Raw genomic sequence first — 7,719 nt, forward strand, 5'->3', positions numbered from 1 at the left:
TTGTTATTTGTTGTTTCACCATTGCCAATAACATTAAAATATATTTCTTATTCTTAATACAATTTCTTTTTAATTGAAGGAAAGTAATCACTTCTGCTATCTTCCGAGCACCTAGCACAGTGCTTAAGAAGTTGATGACATTGATTTTAACTGAATTAGATAGTTTAATTATATTGTATTCTCTTGTTTTATCTTTTTAATAGTAATTATTATGTTTTCTATAAGACCTATTTTAAATCACAATGACAGCTCCTGAATTTTTGGTTTCATTATATCATAAAAATATATGAAACATTGTCACATAACCTAATAATTGCTTTGGCCCACAGTCGAAAAGGAAGTAAACTATTTCTGTTATATGGTATGTTGGTCTAAACTGGTTTTCCAGTGAGTGTAAAACCATGCCTCACTGCTGAAAGCTGTGATTCAGTATATACTCTGTCCAAACTATTTATAGATGTCCCATTTTAATTTCCCATATAACAGATGCTTGGAAATGCTATTCTTCATGTGTCCAGAACAGGACAGCTGAATTACAGTAAAGCAAGTGCTTCAGAAATTGGAACCTGAATGCATCCCAATATTTTGTGTAAGGTCATTGAGTACGGTGACTCTACCTTATACAAATTTTCACCATCTCTCTATAGTACTAGGTACTGAATAGACACTGAATCAATATTGGTAACTGACGGACACTGATAAAATGCCTTAATATGACATTTTTGATACTTATGGCAAGAACAATCCTTATATTCACAAGGAATGCTAGAAGTACCTTGAACTTCTAAAATGTCAGTTTTATCTGTCACTCAATGTGATGCTGAAACCACATCACTAATTTTTTCAAAGAACAAGCTGACCTTGCTTTGAATTTCATTCCTCATAGCAAAATCATAAGCTCTTTTTATTATTTTAAACATTTGGTAATATATCTTGCATCATTCTTTGATCTTTCTCCTGCCTGATGGCTAATTTGTGGTGATAGGCTAGTTCAATAAATTTGATGTGCTGAAATAGGAGCTTCAAAACTCAGGCTCTAGTCCTGTTTCTGTTTTTTTCATTGTATTATCTTGAGTAAGTCACAGAACCTCTCAATCTTTACTAGTATCATCTTTAAAAATAGGATAATAGCTCTATTCTCTGCCTTCCAGGGAGAATTAGTCAATGTGAAAATCAAAACAGTCAAGCAATCAATCAATCAGTCAACAAGTAATTTTTAAATCCAAGTAATGCTTTGATGAATTAACATAAACTTTTGTTCTTAGGGAATTTGCAATCTAATTGGACAAAGCAAAGACAAATGACTAGCATAGCATCTAGAACAATATCTGGAAAATTCAGCTTTGATGGCCACCTTTTACCTAATTCTCATTTGTGGTTCTGAGAAGCTATGGTATGTGCAGCAACCATAGTCTAGTAAAATCATGTTAGCAAATGAGTTAAACCAGAGAGGGTAACTGACAGAACTCAAATTTGGTGGTGAGTTAGAGGGATATCTACGTCAAGCATGTGTAGACCTTCCCTGGTAAAATGGGCAGATGAGAACATCTGCACCTGAAGCAGACATTGTAGTGCTTAGTTTAGAGCTAAGATTATCTACTGCATCTTAGACCAGCCATTCTGACTTTCTTTTTGTCATTGAATCTTAATAATAATGGAATAAAGAATTGAGGCTGATGACTTTATTCAACTCTGCCTCACTTAAATCCAATTTGTGTGCAAGTCATTACTTTTGTTGTCATTGGTCCTCTTCACAATAAAGTTGGAAAACCTGCCACATAATAATCCTTAGGACTTGCTTGTTAATTGATTGAATTTCCTAAATCACAGATCTAACAATGTTATCTTGTCAATAAGCTCCAGAGTCTTATCAGCTCTAAAATCAAGTATTTGATCTTGTATTTTTGAGTATTTGAAGTCTTTCACTTGACCTTTCCTATTCTTTCAAGTTTCTTATGGTTTATTCTCCCCTTACTCCTTGACCTTGGTACAATGACTCTGTTGTTGTTTTTCACATATGACACTCTATCTCCCATCTCTATTCATTTACTCTTATTGTCCACAAATATCTGACTTCACTAGTCTGCTTCAAGGCTTATTTCCGCATATAATTTCTGCAGGGATACTTTTTTGAAGTCTTCTCTCTTCTTCCTTCATCCTTTCCTTCTGAGATTCTTTATAGTTATCCTCTCTGTAGGTGTGTATTCACACACATATTTAATAGCATATTTAATTTTATGTTTCCTTTCTACTTGAACATGAACTCCTTGAGATCAAAGAAATTTTTTTGTTGTTGCTACTGCTGATGGTAGTGGTAGTGGTGAAATTTTATTTTCCCATTTATTGATATCCCTGGATCTTAGCAAAGAGCCTAGCCAAAAAAACAAAACAAAACAAAAAAAAAAAAACTTAATAAATGCTTTTTGACAGAGAAAATTAGAAAATAGTGGAGGATAGAAAAGTACTAAATTACAAAACAAATACAAGTGCAAATTATATCATATATTTGAAAACACTTTGAAATTTGTAAAGGAAGCAACAGTAGAAATATTTTATAATATCATCATGGTCATCATCATTATCATTGTGGAAGTTTATCATATTTTGTCTTTTTTTGCCATTAGTTTTAAGAATGCAGTTACCAACATAGAATATTTCCTAAATGATTAAATATCTACTTGGTTTCTGCAATCTTAAATCATTTTTACCAGTCTTACAGGTCAACCAGACTCAAAATTTTAGAGGCATTTTTTTTGCTCTTCCCCTTTATTTATTTATCATATTTATTATTATATACTCCCTTATAAAGTAATAGTAGCAATCATTTTACATTTCAGATGCCTCCTACAAAAGATGTGTTATCACATATGAACTGTTTGTCCAATCTACTAAAGTTGAGGGAAGAAAATATTTTAAAATTCGGGGGCAGGGAGCCAGACAAAATATAACATGGTCCATAATTTAATATTTGGTCAAATTAACATCAAATTGGAATCTGACCAGTATTGGGTTAACAAAAGTTTCTTTGGAGTTAAACAATGAATAGCACACAAGTGAAAGTAACAATTTAGGTATTTGTAGTCTTGAGTAGTATCTTTCAGTGACCAGATATTATATGTTGATTCTCTGATGGAAATACACCAATGCCTTTTTCACCAGTGAGTACTGGGGAGAGGGAGGAAAGGATTGTAGCTCAAGTACAATGCCATTTGGTGGCTAATTCAGATATTGCTCCCGACTAATTTAAACACTTGGCTGGATCATATCCATTGGCATGCTATCTCCCTGAAGTCATAAGGAGCTGAAATGACACAAAAAATTCTTCACTCTATCAAGATGGAAAGGCTTCAAAAACAAAGACTACCACAATTGTGAAAAACTATGACTGTTGTCCACAGACCTTAGCCCCATCAAGTATGAAAAGCTTCATTCTCAAAATCTTGGCTAATTTGGGAATTCTATGGCTATGATGACCCATAGAATATTAAAAAAAATGCAACTCGATCTACACAAAAATGAGATCACAGACTCATCAAAAAATTTACATAATACACATATATGATAGTCTAAATAAAAGAATAAAATTTAATTGAGAAATGCCATAAATGCATTTCCTGCAAAGTTTTTATTTATAATAAAATTCTTTATAGCACAACAAATATACATATAAACATAATAACTTATAAGCCAGATAGAAAACTGCCATCAGAATTAGAATTAATCTAGTTTCAAGATCACTTCTTAGACATACTGATGTTACATTCTTGGGAATTTAACCAATTATCAATGATAGCTGAGTGCTCATTGACAACTCCCTAGTACCAAACATTTAGAAAAATTGCCAGTCTACACTGATAAAAGAAGTTTCCTCACCAGGTTTCCTATACCAAAGAAACCAAAGATCTACTTCTACCCCCAAAAAAATAAAATTTAAAAAAGGGAGAGGGAGTAATTATTCATTTTCTTAAAGCAGTCTTCTCTTTGCAAAACACTGGTCTTAATGTTCTTTTATTTAAGAAAGATTATAAATCTGACAGGATCATAGGTACAAATCAAGAGTCTCAAATGAGTAATTCTATTAGAAAAACACTTAATTCAGCAACAATCGTCACCTTGCTTAGATATAAAGAGATAAGCTGCAAGGAACTACAAGAGATAAATTAGTTCATCCTCCTAATTTGGCAGATCAGAAAAGTAATTTCTAATGGTGAAATAACTTTTCCAAGTGGCAGAGGATAGTTTTGAAGTAAGGTCCTCTAACTCCAAAGCCATTTCTCCTGCATAAAATTGGGGCATAATTTTGCTTGTGAGTCACCACAAACAGCTGAGCAGCTAAGTGGTGAGTGGATAGAGTACCTGGGCTAAAAACAAGAAGATTCTTCTTCCTGAAATCAAATCTGACCTCAGATACTTCCTAGCTGTCTGACCTTGGGCAAGTCACTTAACCCTGTTTCCCTCAATTTCCTCATCTGGAAAATAATCTGGAAAAGGAAATGACAAATCACTCTAGAATTTTCACCCAGAAAACCCCAATTGAGGTCCCAGATACCACTGAAAAGACTGAACAACAACAAAGTCAGAAATATAAAAAAAACCTCTGCCCACACCATTTCCCCCCCAAACACAATCCTTCAGGATAGATGAGGTCACTGAGAGTTTTGTCGTTTTTTTTTTGTTTTGTTTTGTTTTGTTTTTGTTTTTTGCTTGTTTGTTTTTGATTTTGGTATTTGAGAATGCTGTCACGTATAATGGTTATCTTTTTTTAATATTAGCAATGATAGTTTTCAACATTCACCTTGCAAAACCTACTCTTTCAAAATTTTCTCCTTTCCTTGCCCCCATACCCTCCCCTAGAGAGCAAATGATCCAATCTGGGTTAAACATATACAATTCTTGTAAACATATTTCCACATTTATAATGATGCACAAGAGAAATCAGGTCAAAAAGGGAAAAAGTGAGAAAGAAAACAAAATGCAAGCAAACAACAAAAAAAGGGGAAAAGCCTATGTCATGATCTACATTCACTCTCCATAGTCCTCTTTCTAGTTGCAGATGGTTCTCTCCATTACAAGTCTATTGGAACTGGCTATGGTTATCTTCTCAAAGTCTGCATGTCAACTTGGGGCCTATCATTTCAACATTACCAGCTACCCAGGATCAAAATCTTAAAAGTCATTTTTTTAACTTTCTTTTCATATTTACTAAACCCCTCAATAGTATAATGTTAAGAAGATAAGGTAAATGTGTTTATTCAGAAAAGATGTGAATGATTAACCTAAACACATTCCCAATAGGCAAAATTTATTATTGTAGGGTATATTTGGGGATGAAGCATGACTTTTTCCTTAAAATCTATTATCCTTTTTCGTTCATCCCCTTTACTCCTCCAATTCCTTACTCTCAGGATCTTTTCTTGATGGAGAAAGGAGTTGATCTCTTTTTTGCTTTTATAGATATAAGCTTCCCTGAGCTTCATGCTGAGATCCAGTCTTCCCTCTCATCTCTTTAGGTCACAATGAAGAAAAATTTTCAACATAAAAGGGAGGTCACAGTTTTACCATAAAGCAAGCCAAAAAAAAAAAAAAAAAAAGATCCCCGCTTCCACTTTGACTCAGCTTCCCAAAACTGAAGGCAGTATGCTGGTAGTTTAGAGAACACCTAAACTTCTTTTTACTGTAAAGAAGGAATACTAGCTACATATATCTTCCTGGATAATATAAAAATAGAGGCAAAAGAAAACCATCTTATCCACTGTTTCGCTACTTATGTCTCTGACTATACCCCAGAAATTCCTGAACTGATATTTTTAAAAATAATGAATTTATGTGAAATTGCCTACTCTTTGTCTAATTACTATAACATGGCATCTTAGAGAGACAAAGTGGGGACAGACAAACAGAGAGACAGGGATTGTTAGACAGAAAGAGAGAGATTAAATTGTGTCAGATTAATTTATAGGTTATATTTTATTTAAATACAAAACTAATTTCACATATGGTCTGCTTTTAAGTAAATTAAAAAGAAATATAAATCACAACATTTGAGAAGATTGAACTTAATGGAGCTTGGGCAACAGTGTGCGGGAGAGGGACACTCTTCAAACAAAAAACTGACAAAAATAATTAGACAAACTTTTTGTTATACAATCAGAGTCTGAAATTATTTTAAATAGTTAAACGACAAATTTAGAAAAAAAAAGTTTTTCTCTTCAAAATAATTAGTATCATTTTCTAAAATATGAAATGTGTGCTGATTGCATTTAAAGGATCAGGTCTGTTTTAAAGTTTTATATAATGCTTGTATGATCTATACTATACTAGATGCAGAGATATGTAATGTGCTTGTTACAAAGACTTCACAAGCTTTTTGCTATTAAAAAGAGAGACAGCTCAAAGAAAGATTTCTTAAAATGGTATTTTAAAATATTGGCAAAAAAGAATGAGAGAGAGGGGGAGGGAGTTAGGGAAGGAGGGAGGAAGAGAGAGAAAGACAGAGAGAAAGAGAGAGGGGGGAAGGAGAGAGAGAGGGAGTGAGGGAGGGAAAGAAGGAGGGAAGGAGAAAGGGAAGAAAAAAGGGGAGAGAGAGAAATAGAGAGAGAAGAGAGAGAGAGGGAGGGAGGGAAGGAGGTAGAGAAAGACAGAGGAGAACTAAAAAATAAATAATTTTAAAAAACAGAAACCAGAAAATTCTCCCTCTTTATAAATCCTAAAGATCTCATTTTTTTCTTGCAACTGTTAACAAAATATAAAAGAAGAGAAACATTCAATTATGAAAAATTAACTGCTCTTTAGGGAGCATAGGATCTAAGGAGAAAAAGGAATAGGTTTTTACTGGCTTGAGTGAAATTTGCATAGTAATGACCACTTGTCACTTTCAAATATTGCTGATGATCATAATTATGTCATGAAGCAAACCAAGAAAGATAAAAAAAAAATAATCCACAAGTTTTTGTCCTTCTTTCTACCATATGATTTGATGATTATTAATGCCAGGCATTCCGTTTCATATTCATTTAATTTTTTTAGGAATCTAAAATATCATCCCAACATATAGAACTACAGTATTTGTTCAGAGTAGTGAACAAGGAGAACTTGAACTTGATGTCACATAATCAGTTTAAATCCCAACTATCATTTAGTAACTGTGACTAAACAAATCACTTAACCTTTTTTGAGCCTCAGTTTCTTTCTCCATAAAATTAGGAGTTTGAATTACATGATCTTTTTACAACCCCTTCTAGTTCTAGATCTATAATCCTCTGTTTCAAAATACTTTCACTTAATTTTAAGACTTTAGGGATAATTTTGAAATTGATTATGATCTTAGGAAGTCACTTTGCCACATAAAGCTCTATATGGTAAATAGCAAAGAAGTCAAAGATGCTAGGGCGAGGACAAGTGGATGCTCATGCTGTTCTTAAATAGATTTTAGTAGCATAGTTGCATTTTCTGGGCCAATCCGTGGGTCCCCTGATGCCAGGGCCAAGTTGGTCCTGTATGCCCCATACTCAGAAACTCAGTAGCAAGAATGAATAGCAAGGTGGCTTCCAGTAGGGATAATAGAAAGAGCACAGATTTCCTGTGGATCTGCCACTAAGATTAAAACTGTCAAGGAATTCACAGGGAAGGAAGCTTGGTGACTAATGCGTAGGACTGATGTATGATCTCTATGATTTCTGTGCTTTGTGGGAAGAGGTACAGAGGTCAACATATCTGACT

The sequence above is a fragment of the Antechinus flavipes genome, chromosome 3 (genome assembly GCF_016432865.1).
Source record: "Antechinus flavipes isolate AdamAnt ecotype Samford, QLD, Australia chromosome 3, AdamAnt_v2, whole genome shotgun sequence".
Lineage (NCBI taxonomy): Eukaryota > Metazoa > Chordata > Mammalia > Dasyuromorphia > Dasyuridae > Antechinus > Antechinus flavipes.